At 39.9% G+C, this 17,502-nt stretch overlaps 1 long non-coding RNA gene and 1 pseudogene across 2 annotated transcripts in view; one reads left to right on the top strand and one right to left on the bottom strand.

Annotated features, from left to right (window-relative positions):
* Positions 1 to 17,502, top strand: part of LOC307197492 — a 739,380-nt gene that overhangs the window by 345,522 nt on the left and 376,356 nt on the right. The window contains exon 6 of the long non-coding RNA XR_013831420.1: positions 15,024 to 15,144. This is a non-coding gene — a long non-coding RNA (uncharacterized lncRNA). The remainder of the gene's footprint in view (positions 1 to 15,023; positions 15,145 to 17,502) is intronic.
* On the bottom strand, positions 8,883 to 10,965 carry LOC307196948 (phosphatidylinositide phosphatase SAC2-like; annotated as a pseudogene). The gene is made up of 2 exons: positions 10,809 to 10,965; positions 8,883 to 10,408 (listed from the first exon to the last, which is right to left on the bottom strand). The product of its transcript is annotated as a phosphatidylinositide phosphatase SAC2-like (transcript).

The following is a 17,502-nucleotide window of genomic DNA, read 5'->3' as shown; positions in this document are numbered from 1 at the left end:
GTAACACAATCATAGCAGGGGACTTTAACACCCCATTTCACCAATGGACAGATCATCAAAAATGAAAATAAATAAGGAAAGACAAGCTTTAAATGATACATTAAACAAGATGGACTTAATTGATATTTGTATGGCATTCCATCCAACAACAACAGAATAAACTTTCTTCACAAGTGCTCATGTAACATTCTCCAGGATAGACTATATCTTGGCTCACAAATCAAGCCTTGGTAAATTTAAGAAAATTGAAATTGTATCAAGTATCTTTTCCGACCACAATGCTATGAGACTAGATATCAATTATAGGAAAATATCTGTAAAAACTACAAACACATGGAGGTTAAACAATACACTACTAAATAACCAAAGATGACTGAAGAAATCAAAAAGGAAATCAAAAAGTTCCTAGAAACAAATGACAATGAAAACACGATGACCCAAAACCTGTGGGATGAAGCAAAAGCAGTTGTAAGAGGGAAGTTTATAGCAATACAATCCTACCTCAAGAAACAAGAAACGGGGCTTCCCTGGTGGCGCAGTGGTTGAGAGTCCGCCTGCCGATGCAGGGGACGCGGGTTCGTGCCCCGGTCCGGGAGGATCCCACGTGCCGCGGAGCGGCTGGGCCCGTGAGCCATGGCCGCTGGGCCTGCGCGTCCGGAGCCTGTGCTCCGCAACGGGAGAGGCCGCAGCAGTGAGAGGCCCGCGTACCAAAAAAAAAAAAAAAAAAAAAAGAAACAAGAAACGTCTCAAATAAACAACCTAATCTTACACCTAAAGCAATTAGAGAAACATGAACAAGAAAACCCAAAGTTAGCAGAGGAAAGAAATCATAAAGATCAGATCAGAAATAAATTAAAAAGAAATGAAGGAAATTTTAGCAAAGATAAATAAAACTAAAAGCTGGTTCTTTGAGAAGATAAACAGAATTGATAAACCGTTAGCCAGAATCATCAAGAAAAAAAGGAAGAGGACTCAAATCAATAGAATTCGAAATGAAAAAAGGGAGTAATAACTCACACTGCAGAAATACAAAGGATCATGAGAGATTACTACAAGCAACTCTATGCCAATAAAATGGACAACCTGGAAGAAATGGACAGATTCTTAGAAAAGCAGAATCTTCTGAGACTGGACCAGGAAGAAATAGAAAATATAAACAGAGCAATCACAAGCACTGAAATTTGAAAGCACTGAAATTGAAACTGTTATTAAAAATCTTCCAACAAACAAAACTCCAGGACCAGATGGCCTCACAGGTGAATTCTATCAAACATTTAGAGAAGAGCTAACACCTATCCTCAAACTTCCAAAATATAGCAGAGTGAGGAACACTCCCAGACTCATTCTATGAGGTCACCATCACCCTGATACCAAAACCAGACAAAGATGTCACAAAGAAAGAAAACTACAGGCTAATATTACTGATGAACATAGATGCAAAAATCCTCAAAAAAATACTAGCAAACAGAATCCAACAGCACATTAAAAGGATCATACACCATGATCAAGTGGGGTTTATCCCAGGAATGCAAGGATTCTTCAATATATTCAAATCAATCTATGTGATACATCATATTAACAAACTGATGGATAAAAAACTATATGATCATCTCAGTAGATGCAGAAAAATCTTTTCATAAAATTCAACACCCATTTATGATAAAAACCATCCAGAAAGTAGGCCTAGAGGGAACTTACCTCAACATAATAAAGGCCATATATGAAAAACCCACAGCGAGCATCATTCTCAATGGTGAAAAACTGAAACCATTTCCACTAAGATCTGGAACAAGACAAGGTTGCCCACTCTCACCACTATTATTCAACATAGTTTTGGAAGTTTTAGCCACAGCAATCAGAGAAGAAAAAGAAATAAAGGAATCCAAATCAGTAAAGAAGAATTAAAACTGTCACTGTTTGCAGATGACATGATACTTTACAGAGAAAATCCTAAAGATGCTACCAGAAAACTACTAGAACTAATCAATGAATTTGGTAGAGTAGCAGGATACAAAATTAATGCACAGAAATCTCTTGCATTCCTATACACTAATGATGAAAAATCTGAAAGTGAAATTAAGAAAACACTCCCATTTACAACTGCAGCAAAGAGAATATCTAGGAAAAAACCTACCTAAGAAGACAAAAGACCTGGATGCAGAAAATTATAAGACAGTGATGAAAGAAATTAAAGGTGATCCAAAAGATAGAGAGATATACCATGTTCTTGGATTGGAAGAATCAACATTGTGAAAATGACTAAACTACCCAAAGCAATCTACAGATTCCATGCAATCCCTATCAAACTACCACTGGCATTTTTCACAGAACTAGAACAAAAAATTTCACAATTTGTATGGAAACACAAAAGAACCAGAATAGCCAAAGCAATCTTGAGAAAGAAAAACGGAGCTGGAGGAATCAGGCTCCTGGATTTCAGACTATATTACAAACCTAAAGTAATCAAGACAGTATGGTACTGGCACAAAGACAGACATATAGATCAATGGAACAGGATAGAAAGCCCAGAGATAAACCCACACACGTATGGTCACCTTATCTTTGATAAAGGAGGCAAGAATATGCAATGGAGAAAAGACAGTCTCTTCAATAAGTTGTGCTGGGAAAACTGGACAGGTCCATGTAAAAGAATGAAATTAGAACACTCCCTAATACTGTACAGAAAAATAAACTCAAAATGGATTAAAGACCTAAATATAAGGCCAGACACTATCAAACTTTTAGAGGAAAACATAGGCAGAACACTCTATGACATAAATTACAGCAAGATCCTATATGACCCATTTCCTAGAGAAATGGAAATAAGAACAAAAATAAACAAATGGGACCTAATGAAACTTAAAGTTTTGCACAGCAAAGGAAACCATAAAGAAGATGAAGGAGAACCCTCAGAATGGGAGAAAATATTTGCAAATGAAGCAGCTGACAAAGGATTAATCTCCAAAACATACAAGCAGCTCATGAAGCTCAATATCAAAAAAACAAGCAACCCAATCCAAAAATGGGCAGAAAACCTAAATAGACATTTCTCCAAACAAGATATACAGATTGCCACCAAACACAGGAAAGAATGCTTAACATCACTAATCATTAGAGAAATGCAAATCAAAACTACAATGAGATATCACCTCATGACAGTCAGAATGGCCATCATCAAAATATGTACAAACAATAAATGCTGGAGAGGGTGTGGAGAAAAAGGACCCCTCTTGCACTGTTAGTGGGAATGTAAATTGATACAGCCACTATGGAGAGCAGTATGAGGTCCTTAAAATTCTAAAAATAGAACTACCATACGACCTAGCAATCCCACTACTGGACATATACCCTGAGAAAACCATAATTCAAAAAGAGTCATGTACCACAATATTCATTTCAGCTCTATTTACAATATCCAGGACATGGAAGCAACCCAAGTGTCCAACAAGAGATGAATGGATAAAGAAGATGTGGCACATATATACAATGGAATGTTACTCAGCCATAAAAAGAAACGAAATTGAGTTATTTGCAGTAAGGTGGATGGACCTAGAGTCTGTCATATAGAGTGAAGTAAGTCAGAAAGAGAAAAACAAATACCATATGCTAACACATATATATGGAATCTAAAAGAAAAAAAAATTGGTTATGATGAACCTAGGGGCAGGTCAGGAATAATGACGCAGATATAGAGAATGGACTTCAGGACACAGGGAGGGGGGAATGTAAGCTGGGACAAAGTGAGAGAGTGGCATGGACATATATACACTACCAAATGTAAAACAGATAGCTAGTGGGAAGCAGCCACATAGCACAGGGAGATCAGCTCGGTGCTTTGTGACCACCTAGAGGGGTGGGATAGGGAGTGTGGGAAGGAGACGCAAGAGGGAGGAGAAATGGTGATATATGTATATATATAGCTGATTCACACTGTTATATAGCAGAAACTAACACACCATTGTAAAACAATTATACTCCAATAAAAATGTTTAAAAAAAAAAAAAAAGTGGCAGAGACATGTAATCTTAGCTCTGCCCAGAAAGAAAAATGGGGACATTTGGAGAACACATGGGAAATCGTGTTTTGGGTATTAGGATAACAGTTTACCCAGAAAAAACACTAAGAATTACACATAAAAATAGCTAAAAAGACACATTAGCTAAAGACACATTTCTGAAAGCAGCACTCTAAAATGAGAGACCGTAGCAGGCATTTCTAAAGATGAAGTGAGGGTTAACAAGGTGAGTGTGGATTTGACCTTGGAAAAGAGGCCGAAATATTTAGGGCCCACATTAGAAGTTTGTCTCTGTAATTAACACTTAAATTGAGAGCCAAAGAACAAAACTGCTGGATGCAATAAAAAGACAAGTTTGAAACCTACACTAATAGATGAAGTGATTGGGGTCCAGACAGGGGAAGTGTTTTTCCCCCTAGTATTCCAAAATGAGTAAGAGGCAGAACTAAACATAGAACCCAGTTCTGATTCTGGGTCCAGTGGTCTTTATGTCATATAGTAGTATTTGTCTTAATTTACTGATTCTAAGGAAAGTTTGAAAAAGTAGGTTCTCATGTTTTCCAACTATAACAGCTATGGACTCAGACTATGTAAACTTGAAAAAGGTTTTCTTCCAAGTGTTCTTTCTGACTCTGCTCTTTGGCTGCGGACACCATCCAGTTTCTAATAGGACTTAGAATTCCTTGCTTGTGGCTTCTAAGTATTAATTTGCAGTGTAGATTTTTTCCCTGCATTTTGTTTAATGGATGAATTAGGTTTGATCCACATTCTAGTAATGTCTTATAAAAGTATAAGTTTAGAGTACATAATCTGTCAGCTTGTGAGGAAATCATTTTCAGGCGAAATAAATTCACCCGTCAGAAGATAGGATTAGTCAGGCTTGACCCGCCAAGTTGAATCAGACAGTTCTATAGCATCAGATGTTCCCGGCATTGACTTTTTAATGAGAAACGAGTCTGTAAGATCTGTTTTACTCCTCTGTAAAATATTTTATGAATTTGAACAAAGCTTTCCATCATTTAGATACTGTCAGGAGCTAAAGATGGGTTAGGCTGAGTCCAAGTAAAAATTAGCTTTCGATGGCCTGGCCAGGGGGAACATGTCTAATTTGTTAACGTGCTGACCCTCTTTCTTCCCTAAGCCAAAAGGCTTAAAAGACCATACACTAGTAAATACCTTTTATAAAGAAAAGAAAAAGACCAAAGCAACCCAGCAGAAGCTCTTTGGAAAAAATCTCATAAAGTATGCAGTCCCTCCTGCTGGCAGGGGAGGGTTGGGAACAAAGCATCTGGGCCTCTTGGCTTTCATGTCACATCCACAGCTCCAGTCCTTAAATGCAGCTTCGGGGCTTGACAACTAGAGTTGACTAGTTAAGTGGGTCGTAAGTTCCATCTTTAAATCACCCAGCTGTTCTCTTTTCTCAAGAATAAAACCAACGCAGCTGGTAGGTGGGAGTTTCCCACTGTGACCCAGGAAGCCAAGGTCTGGAGACAGGTGTGTAGGGGGAAAGTGCGGCAGGGGGGGAAGAGGGAGCAGCGAGGGAGAGGCAGGGGCCTAAATCTTCTCCTGGTCTACCGGAGCACCGTGCTGGGGCTGCCCGCGGACAGGGGTGGAGGTGCCCCAAGTCGTTATTTGGAAGGAAGCTTATTTCTTGCTGTGCTCTGCAGTTGGGGAGGAACAGGGCATAATAGGATCATTGAATGTTAGAGCTGGAAGAGGTCCCATGAACTGAGTCTAATCATTTTGGAGATGATGAAGTGAAGGTCCACAGGAGGACCTGCTTGGCCCATGGACACAATTGGAGCCTAGTTATTCTAACTCCACTGAGATCTCTTCTTTGTCTAATAACTCGCAAGGCAGTATGGGACAGATGCGTACGATCCAGACCCTGGCATTAAAGACCCTGCAAGATCCCTGGGGAGACAGTATAATAATATAAACAACTTATAATAAATAATGTTGCTAGGCACAGAAGTCCTTATTGCTATACCACTGATTATGCTGAATGCACCTGAACAAGGTACTTAACCTCTCTGTTTCTTGGGTGCTACCTCTGTAAGAAGATATTAAATATTTACATACACACAAATATAGGTAGTAACTAATAGAATTAAATATAAAAATTTAATATTTAGAGAACTTATGTTCATGGCCCTGGGGATGGGGAGAGAAGGTCTATAATTTACTTTGGAACTTTCCCCAACAGGGCTGTTCACAGATCAGAGAGAACACTGAGGTTCTACTGTGGCATTTACCTTCTCCTGGCCCTCCCTCAAAACAGGGTCCTTCTCTGACCATCTGTCTTTGGGGTCTTACTTACCTCTGATGTATTCCTTTGTGATAGACCCCCATACTGCCTTTCCGCAAGACCTTGGTGAAGGAGTGTGTTTCTCTCACTCTTTGAAGCACACAAGGTGACAACATAACTAGTCTAACAGAGTGATCGGTGTTAGAAGGTGAGGGTCAGAGAGGAAGTGGCTACTCTTCCTTGTCTTCCCCTTTGCAAGGTGACAGGTGATTTAGTGGGTACCTTTGTGATCTAAGCCAAAAAAATGAGACAAATTATAGTAACTGAGGACTATGTCTTGAGAACTCTGACAATCCTTTAAGGATTCCTGCATTGATTCAGTGAGTCCCCTTGTCTATATATAAACATTATGCAAACAGGTGTAGAATGGAGCCGGGAAACCTGGATTTTATTCTTCCCTCTGCCACAGCTGTGTGATCTTGGTGAGAACTTATATCTCTGATTCCCAGTTTCTTCATCTTTAAAAGGAGACAATTTTTCTTCTCTGTGTGACCTATAAGGTTGTTAAGGGAGTGTAATGAAATAATGTATGTGAAGGCACTGACTATAAAGAATATCACACCTGGGAGGAAAGGAACCCTCCTGCACTCACGGTGGAAATGTAGATTAGTGCAGCCACTATGGAAAACAGTATGGAGGTTTCTAAGAAACTAAAAGAACTACCATATGACCGCCAATTCCACTCCTGGGTGTATATCTGAAAAGAGAGAAAAACACTAATTTGAAAAGATACATGGACCCCAGTGTTCATAGCAGCATTATTTACAATAGCCAGTACATGGAAGCAACCTACATGTCCAGTGACAGATGAATGGATAAAGAAGATGTGGCACATATGTACAATGGAATATTACTCAGCCATAAAAAGAAACAAAGTTGAGTTATTTGTAGTGAGGTGGATGGACCTAGAGTCTGTCATACAGAGTGAAGTCAGAAAGAGAAAAACAAATACTGTATGCTAATGCGTATATATGGAATCTAAAAAAAAAAAAAAATGGTACTGATGAACCTAGTTGCAGGGCAGGAATAAAGACGTAGACATTGAGAATGTACTTGAGGACATGGAGTGGGAGGGGGAAGCTGGGGCGAAGTGAGAGTAGCATCGACATATATACACTACCGAATGTAAAATAGTTGGCTGGTGGGAAGCAGCCGCATAGCACAGGGAGATCAGTTTGGTGTTTTGTGATGATCTAAAAGGATGGGATAGGGAGGGTGGGAGGGAGATGCAAGAGGGAGAGCATATGGGGACATATGTATGTATGTGGCTGATTAACTTTGTTGTACAACAGAAACTAACACAGTACTGTGAAGCAATTATACTCCAATAAAGATCCATTAAAGAAAAAAAAAGAATACATTTCTATAATAATGTTTCACTCCAAATAAGGTGAATGCAGAAAGGAAACTAGTAGTTGAAATATTAACTGCCTAGTTTCTGTTTTTTTCTTTTTAAATTACAATGATATTTTATTTTAAATAGTCACAACATCTGACACTTCAAAAAAAGATACCACTAATAAATAACAAAAGTGGAAATATCAAAGTTACAACAGACAATGTTTAGCTGAGAATCACTTCAACAGAGTAAGACTCGAAAGATATCAGACAAATCAATACTTGTTTGGAATAAGGTGTGCAACTTTCTTACTGTATAGGCTTACAGACAAGGCCCTGGTTCCACGTGACCAAGGTTACAGTCATAAAACCTAAAGTTTTAGCACAGTTGTGCTTCAGACTAAATTTTCAACAGTTGTGCTTGTCTACACAGGATGTCATGGACTGCCCCCTGCCAAAAATTACAACTTGAAAGACTTCTTTCAAGCATTACCGGTATCCAATATGTATACATTCTTAACATTTCTGAAAAGAGAGCAAAATTAATAGGTGCTGGTATTCACATCTGACATCTCAGGTTTTATGACTGACAAGTCTTAATGCTCCTAGACTTTGAGGTGTACAAGGTAGCAGTATTTTAAATTTAAGTAGAATGTGGGGAAAATTAGGATCAAATGGGCATTCATTTCTTGACTGTAGCGCCATTAGCCCTCAATTAGCTCTTTACAGGGAATGGTTAAGCCATCAAGAACTAAACCAATAGTTTTTATATGAAAATGCTTCTCCATACTAGTAACACTTTGAAGTCACTAAAAACTAAGTATTTACCTTGAAATGAACTGACAAACAGAACAAAAACAAATTATGAAAAATGCTAATCACCTAAATGGATCCACGTCCACCCTTTGTGTCTGCTTCATGCATTCTGCCCACCCACACCACTCCAAAAAAGGTTCAGGTTATTGTGTCCCAAAGTAATCTATTCCTGAATTACTTTTAAAGAGAAAACTGCTCTGTAGTATATAAGCTACTCAGGTCTACACATTCTAGAATGATGCACTTCCATTGTCCTAGCTCTCAGGTTCAGTCTCCTTTTAAAATCTTTCCAAATAAACATAATTAGAATTTGTGATCCCTAGATTCAAAGACAGTACAGGTTATATGACACCTCCTTTTTTTTTTGGATTAAATAAAAGCCACAGGATTCTGAGTGGCTAAAAACTAAATCTGAATTATGTGTGTCTGCATTGAGTAAACATTTTTAAGTTCTTTCTGCTGGACTTCATTAACTACTTCAGGTTCTGCAGGGCTCTTCTGAACCCTTGCCATGGCAAAGCTTATCCCCTGGGTTAATCCAGCTTAGGTGATATTAGCGGCCTGGACAATGGAACTTCGAATCTTTGCAAAGGGAGAGACTGCTCTGCTGCTACAGCTCTCTAAAGGAGAAGGAGTTACGTGAAGCCCTCTCTCAAGTTCAAGTGTGCCAGATTCGGAGCCGGGGGTCTTTTGAGATACAACTGAATGCACTGGTTCAACTGACAAAAGCTGTGGGCCTGTTGCAGACAAAGGCACATCTAATTGAGATGGTAGAGAAGGTATCTGTTCCATTGATTCAAATTGAGCGTCTTCGTTAGAAACTTGATTGGTCATGTGATTTCCTCCCTCACTAGCCTGAGAAACAGACCTGCTTTCTGACAGCTGGCCCATTTTGTTTTGTGCATCTTGAACAAATCTGTGGCAATAAATATCCGTGGACTTGGCAAAGCCAGTCAGTGTTGTTTATGTTGTCAGACGAAGGACTTTTCTTCAGAGAAGACTCACAGCCTTTTCCAGGCCCACTTTCATGAGCAATAATAACCTCTGAAGGAACATGAATGCTAATATCAGTGTCGCTCATAGACTGGGATCGACTGCCTAATCGAGGTATTGAAGCAATACTACCACAGCTAGGAAGCACATAGTCTACTGGCCCTGCATTCTCTAGAGAGTTAGCTAGCTGCCTGTCTTCATCAGACTTGGAATTCATCAGAGTAAGGAATTCATCAGAGTGGTGTGAGTCATTCTCTGAAGACATTTCCCCATCTGACTGCCTGGGCTTTCTTATCCATCATACTAGCGTTTTCCATGATTTCAAGACTCCCAAAGATTTACTTTAAGTTTGGTTTTAGAGAGTTAACTTTCATTTCAGGTTTTGTAAAGTTCCCTAGCTTTCGTAGATTGCCAATATTTATATTGGATTTGGTCTGTTTCACTTTTTGATTTAGAGATGAAAATTTGCTCATTACATTTTTTTTTCCCTGGGCCAAAGAGCCTTGGTTTTGAGATCTGATGCCAGTGATGTTTTCATGAGGTTTACTGCGCCTCCTCTCAAGCTTCCTCTCTGTTATAGGTACATCTAATCCCATGACTTGCTTGGTGATCTGCAGCATCTCTGCAGTATCTGCAGAAAAGATATCAAAGGGTATCTTTTCCGTCCTCTACTGGATTGCGCACTACAGCTCTCAGGTTGTGGAAATAGCCACTTGCTTCTTTATATCTGTAGTGCAGTTGCATGCAGGAGGACTTTGCCTTACCAAAAAGAGTGGGTTCAGGACCTATTTCAGTTTTTTCCAGGTCTTCTGGACCTAGTCGCTGATACTGGTTTACTTCGTCAACTTCATCATCATAATAGGCTACAGAGTAGGCAGAGGTAGAAAGCAGCGACAGCACGTCCACATCTCTGTGAACAGCATCAGTGAAGGTGCACTCTTAAAACTGTTGCTTGAGCCAAGCCATAAAAATTACCTCAGGACACGTATTTTAATGTGAAATAAATTCTAAACCTACTAATAAGTGTTACTTTATCCTAGCTTCTATTTTGACACTAATATTTGCATGGGTCAAACATGATCTCAGTCAAAAGCATTTTGTCCAGAACGAAAAGCACTTGGCACGTAACAGGCAGTCGAGAAAAATGTCAGCCCTCCACCCCGCCCCACATTTTTACCAAAGTATAAGCTACAGTAAATAGTTAATTTCCCTCCCCGCCACCGTCCACCCCACTTAAACAGAAAAAATCCCCCAAAACAAAAAACCCACACTTTTTTTTTTTTTTTAAACACGGACAAGAAAAAAAAGAAAACCTCTTTCAGGGCTTCCCGGCCACGCCTGTAGCTTGGAAGCAAGGGCTGCCCCCCTCGTTTTTCTCTTCCCGCCAGTCAGGCATCCCCTCCTTCCACGCGATGAACACGAACACCGCCAGCACCGCACGCAGCCTCGCCCCCGCGACAATGGTCGCGTAAAAGCCACCGTCATCAGGGGACATTAACAGGAGGCTTTGGAAAAGCAGTAATTTACAGGACAAATACAACCTCACAGGAACTTTAACCATAAGTCCTGCAACAGGGAGAAAAATCTTGAAAGTCTTCGCCAGGCTGCCTGCCTTCGGGCTGGGACTCGGCAGCGTTGCCCGTGGTGTTTGCCGGCCGCTGGGCGGTCGGAGGAGGCCGGTGGGAGCGCGGCCTCGCGTCAGTCCGTCCGTCCGTCCGTCCGTCAGTACACCAGGCGAAGCTCAGTCAGAGGCGCCTGCAACAGAGCTGACGCCTAAAGCGACTGTGGAGACTGGGGCAACTGCCTCTCTCTCTCTTTTTTTTAATTGAAGTGTAGTTGATTTACAACGTTGTGTTTCAGGTGTACAACGTAGTGGTTTAGTTACACACACACACAAATATATACACACACACACATATATATATATATACATTCTTTTTCAGATTCTTTTCCATTGTAGGTTATTAAAAGATATTGAATATAGTTCTCTGTGCTATATATTTATTTCATTTATTTTATACATACATTTAGTTTATTTATTTTATTTGTGGTGGTGTGTATCCGTTAATCCCAAACTCCTAATTTATCCTTCCCCCATTTCCCTGTTGGTAACCACAAATTTGTTTTCTATGTCTGTGAGTCTGTTTCTGTTTTGTAAATAAGTTCACTTGTATCATTTTGTTTAGATTCCACATATAAGCAATATCATATGAAATTTGTCTTTTTCTGTCTGACTTACTTCACTTAATATGATAGTCTCTAGATCCATCCATGTTGCTGCAAATGGCATTATTTCATTCTCTTTATGGCTGAGTAATATTCCATTGTATAAATGTACCACATCTTTTTATCCATTTATCTGTCGGTGGACATTTAGGTTGTTTCCATGTCTTGGCTATTGTAAATAGTGCTGCTGTATACATTAGCGTGCATGTATCTTTTTGATTTAGAGTTTTCTCTGGGTATATGCCCAGGGATAAGCTTGCTGGATCATATGGTAACTCTATTTTTAGTTCTTTTAAGGAACCTCCATACTGTTCTCCATAGTGGCTCGTACCTAGCCTCTTTTAATAAAAATTAGCTGATATTTTTGAGCCCTTAGTATGTGTTAGTCACTGTTCTGAGAGTTTAACATGCAATCTCACTTCATCTTCACAAGGGCTTTTTGAGGAAGGTATAGTCTTAAGCTCCATTTTACAGATGGAAAACTAAGGAGTACAGATGTTATTTGCCCAGAGCCCCACATTTAGGGAGTGATGGGCTGGGGTTCAATCCAGGCAGTCAGCCAACAGAAACTATACTATTAACTAGAGATTTCTGGGAGTCCCTGAATGTAGGCATATGGGTAGTTCTGTATACCATGATGTGACTTGATGGGCTGAGTGAAGGCCACCTGCCCATAACTTTCTCCCTGTGCAAGTGTCATGATGGTTCAAATCCACCATGTTGGTTTCCTAGGGCTCCCATAACAAATTACCACAATCTTGGTAGCTTAAAACACATTTGTTCTTTCCTAGTTCTGGAGGATAGAATTTGGAAATCAGATGTCATTCGGGGCATACTTCCTCTGGAGGCTCCAGGGGACTTTCTTGTCTTTTTTACCTTCTGATGGCCTTTGGTGTTCTGTGACTTACAACAGCGTCACTCAATCTCTGCCTCCATCTTCACATGACCTTCTTCTCTGTCTTCTTCTCTTCCTCTAAGGCACCAGTCACTGGATTCAGGGCCCACCCTAAATCTAGGATGGTTTTGTCTTCAAAATCCTTAACTATTTACATCTGCAAAGACCTTATTTCCAAATAAGGTCACAGGACATTACACGCACCACTTAAGATATATTCTTTTAGATTTAGAACCACTCTGTCCAGAGTCCAATTTTAACAATCAAAAAGTAGGAAAGACTTTTTGTGAATGGATGTGTTTTGGGGTCATTTATTCTGGGGCTACAGCAAACCAGGAGTCTTGAAAGAAGACAGGAAGTGAAGATGAGACACAGAAAAGGGCAGATGAGAGGGAAGGAATTGAACACACATTTCAGTTTATTTTGTAGTTTGGATAAAGGTTTTGCTGAGAATATATTCTCCTGAGTGGCCTTCACAGAAGGGGATAGAAGAGGCAGTCAACCACCCAGTGAAAACCTCCGTCTACCAGTTTTCTAACATGAGCTCTAACTTGCACTGGGGCCTGCATACTTTTTTGAAACTATGTTCAGAAGTACAGACTGTAAATCTCACTTGCAGCAACAAAAACAATTTCTAATTGCATAGAAAGCAAATTGCCGCCAGCAAGGCGAGTCCACTGCCCCCTCATTTTATGGAACATGTAAATTGTCTCTCTTACTCTTAAACCTCCAAAACGTCACTTTGCATCTGGCTCTCTCCATGAATATTTTTTGGAGCATTTTAGGAAAAGCACTGCTCAATGACTAAGAAAGGATTGTACTGAACATGAGACCAAAACCATATCCCACTGAGATCTCAGTGACTGAAGGCCAGCCTTTTACGTCTCATTGCCTCGGTCTCTCCATGAGCCAGTTTACCTCCCAGGGATCCTGTGAGTATTACAGATACACATTTAGACAAAAGCAGGCAACCTCAATGCCAAGGACGTGTAGGGAGCTCTGTGTAGTTGTGTGACTAACTGCATATATGTGCCACGGTGGGAGGTGTTACCATCTTTCTAAACAGGCAGGGGTTTGTACACGTCTAGGAAGCAGGTCTTGTGTAGTAAGATATCGCCAGTGCCCTCATCCTTGTACTGTACAAGAAGAGGCTCCAGAGCTAGCACTTAAACGTGTTAAACTGGAAGGAGTACTGTACTGAGTTTGCAAGCGTTAAGAGCGTCTGGATTTTAAACTGATGAAGATGATGCCGAGTTAAATGACTTGCCCAAGGTCAATGATTGCATTATGCCATGTAGATTAAAATGGAAAGGCTTGTATTATAATGTTCATTCATCCAGCATTCATTCCATTATTCTACCTTCAAAATAAATCCTAAATCCAATCACTTCCTACCATCTGTACCACTACTGGCCTTTTCCAAAACATCATTCTTCTTGCCAGAGTTTTTGCAATAGCCTTTAGCAGTTCACACTCTTCCTATCCGTGTTCATCCCCCAGCCTCTAATCTGCATAGAAATCTGAGTTATCCCTTTAAGCTGTTAGGTTATGTGCTTCTATGCTCAGAACATTCAATGGCTTTTCGCCTTAGCGAGAGCAAAAGCCAAAGTTTATTAAATGATCTGCAGTGCCTTGCACGACCTGATCTAGTCTCCTACCTTTCCCTGCTTTGTTCACTTCAGTCCAGCCATACTCACTTCTTTTCTATTCTTTGAAAATGCCCCAAATGCCCTTATTTCAGGACCTATAATGCCTTTTTTTTAAAGGCAGCCTCAAGCCTTGCTCCATCGTCTCCTAAAAGTCTCGGGTCTTCCCTCACAGCACTTTATAAAGTAGCACCTCTCATACCCTTAATCTTCACCTACACTTACCCTAAATCATTGCTATCTGTAGCATTTGTCACTTCAGAATATAATGTATATTGATTTACTTTTCATTGCCTATATCTCTCTTAAAAATGTGAGCTTCATGAGATAGAGTCTAGGACTGTTTTTCCACCTCTGTATCCCCAGTGCCTAGAAAGGTGCCTACCATGTAGTGGAAATTTAATAACCCATTAGGTAATTGAATGACCCCCATTTCCTTGGACCTAATGGGAAATGACAGTACTGCCTTTGCTTTACTTTCCTTAGGGTTCTCTCTGTGGGTATGTGTGGGGTCATATAAAGTCCTAGAAATGAAAGAGCTTCATAAACTGTTAAAGTGCTGTACACAAATGTGAGATAAGTTATTATTTCTAGGCTATGGTCTCAGGTGATTCTAGAGCAGAACTTTGCCTTGAATTCAAGAGAGTGGGGTGGCATTCCCCTGGATAACTTTGGGATACACTGTGAATTATAAGCTAATTTAAAATATTAGAATCTGTGGATTTGTAAATAATATAAAAGGTAAAATAAGCCTAAATTTAAATTTGGTATTTAAATTTGTTTCAGCCCATCCCCGACATCTAGCCTCTGCTTGAATGCTGCAAGTGGCTGGGGGTTACTCCGCTCTTCTTTAAGGCAATCCTTTCTGGTGATGGATATTGCAGTTGCCAGAACATTCTTATCTGTGGTAAGTTGGTATCTGTTCATCTGTGACATCCACACAGTAGTTCCCTTCCCCCTAGTCCCTGCTGCTGAATCCATGTGGAAATCTTCTAGTCTGACCCTCCAAGGTTTCTCTCTCAGCCATCTGTATCAGTTCAACTTAGGACATACCTCTTCCCCCACTAGAAATCTGAGGACTGCTGCTTTCTGAATACACTAGACCATTCTGACAAGAACGGCAATGATCATTGAAGCTACAGTTCAGGAAAAACGTGTGCCAGCTGCCTCCCACCAGGGCTCCTTGTGCTACTTTACTGCTTCCATGACAGGGACGTACCAACTATCAGACATGCCCTCCGGGTCCCCATTTCGTCTCTCCTCAATTGCTCCCAGTTGTAACCACTTATTTTCTTGCTTACTTCTTTGCCCCGATGCTCTCCCAACCCTCCTCTCACTATCTGCAGGGGGAGAAATTGTTCATCTCCTACCAAAGTGGCCTGATTCCCCCACTGATTTTCCTAGCTCTGACAGTAACTGGCTCTGTGACCTTGAACAAGTCATGTCTTCTTTCTGTAACTGGCTATTCTCTCAGGTCTTCCCCAGATCTGAAATGTTAAATTTAAAATTCCGAGTGAATCCTTGTTCTAAAAATTAGAATGAAAAAATGCTTAGACACAAACCTGGTTAAGAATTTAATTGGATCAATATTTGAGCACGCCTCAGGGGCCATATGTGTATGGTTCTAGACACTAATGTGGGTACAGAACAATCCTGACCTGCTTTCAAACCAATTAGTGTTCCTAGAGAAATAGATCAGATGTGTGAAACAAGAACCATTAATTTTGGAATTAAATTCTACTTGGATAAATCAAAAAGGAAAAAGTGACAGAAAACTGTTGGCTGTCTGTCTTGGAAATTTGAATTTCATATTGATTCATTATGGCAAGGCTTACTGGTGAAAGGCACAGAATTTAGAATCAGAGTGCCTGGTTGTAAAACTTATTCCCCTTTTCACTAGATAAGTGGAAAAGGGCTGCATTATTTGATTTCTCTATTGCTCAGTTTCTTTTTTTGTAGATAGGTATGATAAGATTACTTTGTAGATCTGTTCTGAGGATACATGTAGTAATGTATACAGACTCCTGGGCAAAAGCCTGCACATAGTGTGTGTTCATTGAGTGGTTGCTTTTTCTATTCTTTTTGGTGTCCTCAATCCCTTTATTTCTTAGTCTGTGTTGTTTTTCCTTTGATATCAGTTCTGCTCCTTTACCAGTGTTTCTAGTGTTTCATACAGTCCTTACGATCTCAGTGCTTGAAGTTCTAAGATACTTTCAGAGTATGAAAAAACTCAGCACATAATTTTCAACTTTGGAAGACTTGTGGTAAAGTGGGTGGAGTCATAAGCTTGGGGATGGAGGTGTAAGTCCTAGGATATGATTGTAGCTTAGGGTGATTTAAATTATATAAGTAAAAAAAATCAGGTCCCCATAAAAGATATGTTATTATTTCTTTTTTCCTTGAATTATTTTGTATTAAACAAGAACAGCAGGAACTTTTTTATATTTCAGGCAGAAGAATTGTGTTGGCTAAATATGGTCACGACTCTTTTGTGAGCGATCAGAGATTTTTCTCCTTTTATGATTGAAGACATATTACCAAAGAATATAAGGAAAATACCTTAATGCTAGATGCATGTTATTCAAGGTCCTGAGTATGGCATCATAGTACTTTTGTTGAAGAAAGGAAAGGGTAACCATAACATTCAAATTTAGGCACACATAATGGTCTTCTAGTCAATGGTGTGCACACTAGAAACGAAATATTCTGTTTCTGGATGTTGGTCTTTCTTGCTTGAAGATTATACTGCTTTTACCCAGTTTCTAGCCTCTCTTTGTCTCTGGGTGAGGAGAAAGGTCTCATTGTTTAGTCAGTCTCCCTCCCTTACGCATCCACAGTTGCATTAGGTGGTTGGATTGACAACGGCGCAAAACCTCCCTACAATAAGAATTCTACACTTCCACTCGTGTTTGGAGGCAGGGATCTCTTCCAAGTACCCCTAAGCCCCTACTGATAATGATAATTATCAGTACTGCCGGCAAGATGTAGTTTTCAGCACCAAGGAGAGCTCCTACAAAGTGAGTTATAATGAAAAAAAGCATTATTCTTATCTTGGGCAGTGTAGGTCTATACTATTGGAATCTACTTCCTGGGTCTATGTTGTTCTCACTTGTTTATTCACCAAAAATATTTCCTAAGTGCTTACTAAGTGCCAGGAATAATGCTAAACCCGAGGGATATGATGGTTAACATGGCATGTGCCATCTTGTCCCATGATGCTCTAGACCTCAAAGGACAAGCACTCTCAAACTAGCCTGTAATCTTT

Source organism: Stenella coeruleoalba, assembly GCF_951394435.1.
Source record: "Stenella coeruleoalba genome assembly, chromosome: 14".
Classification (NCBI taxonomy): domain Eukaryota; kingdom Metazoa; phylum Chordata; class Mammalia; order Artiodactyla; family Delphinidae; genus Stenella; species Stenella coeruleoalba.
The sequence above is the reverse complement of the archived record's forward strand: the minus strand, read 5'-3'. Positions and strand labels throughout refer to the sequence as shown.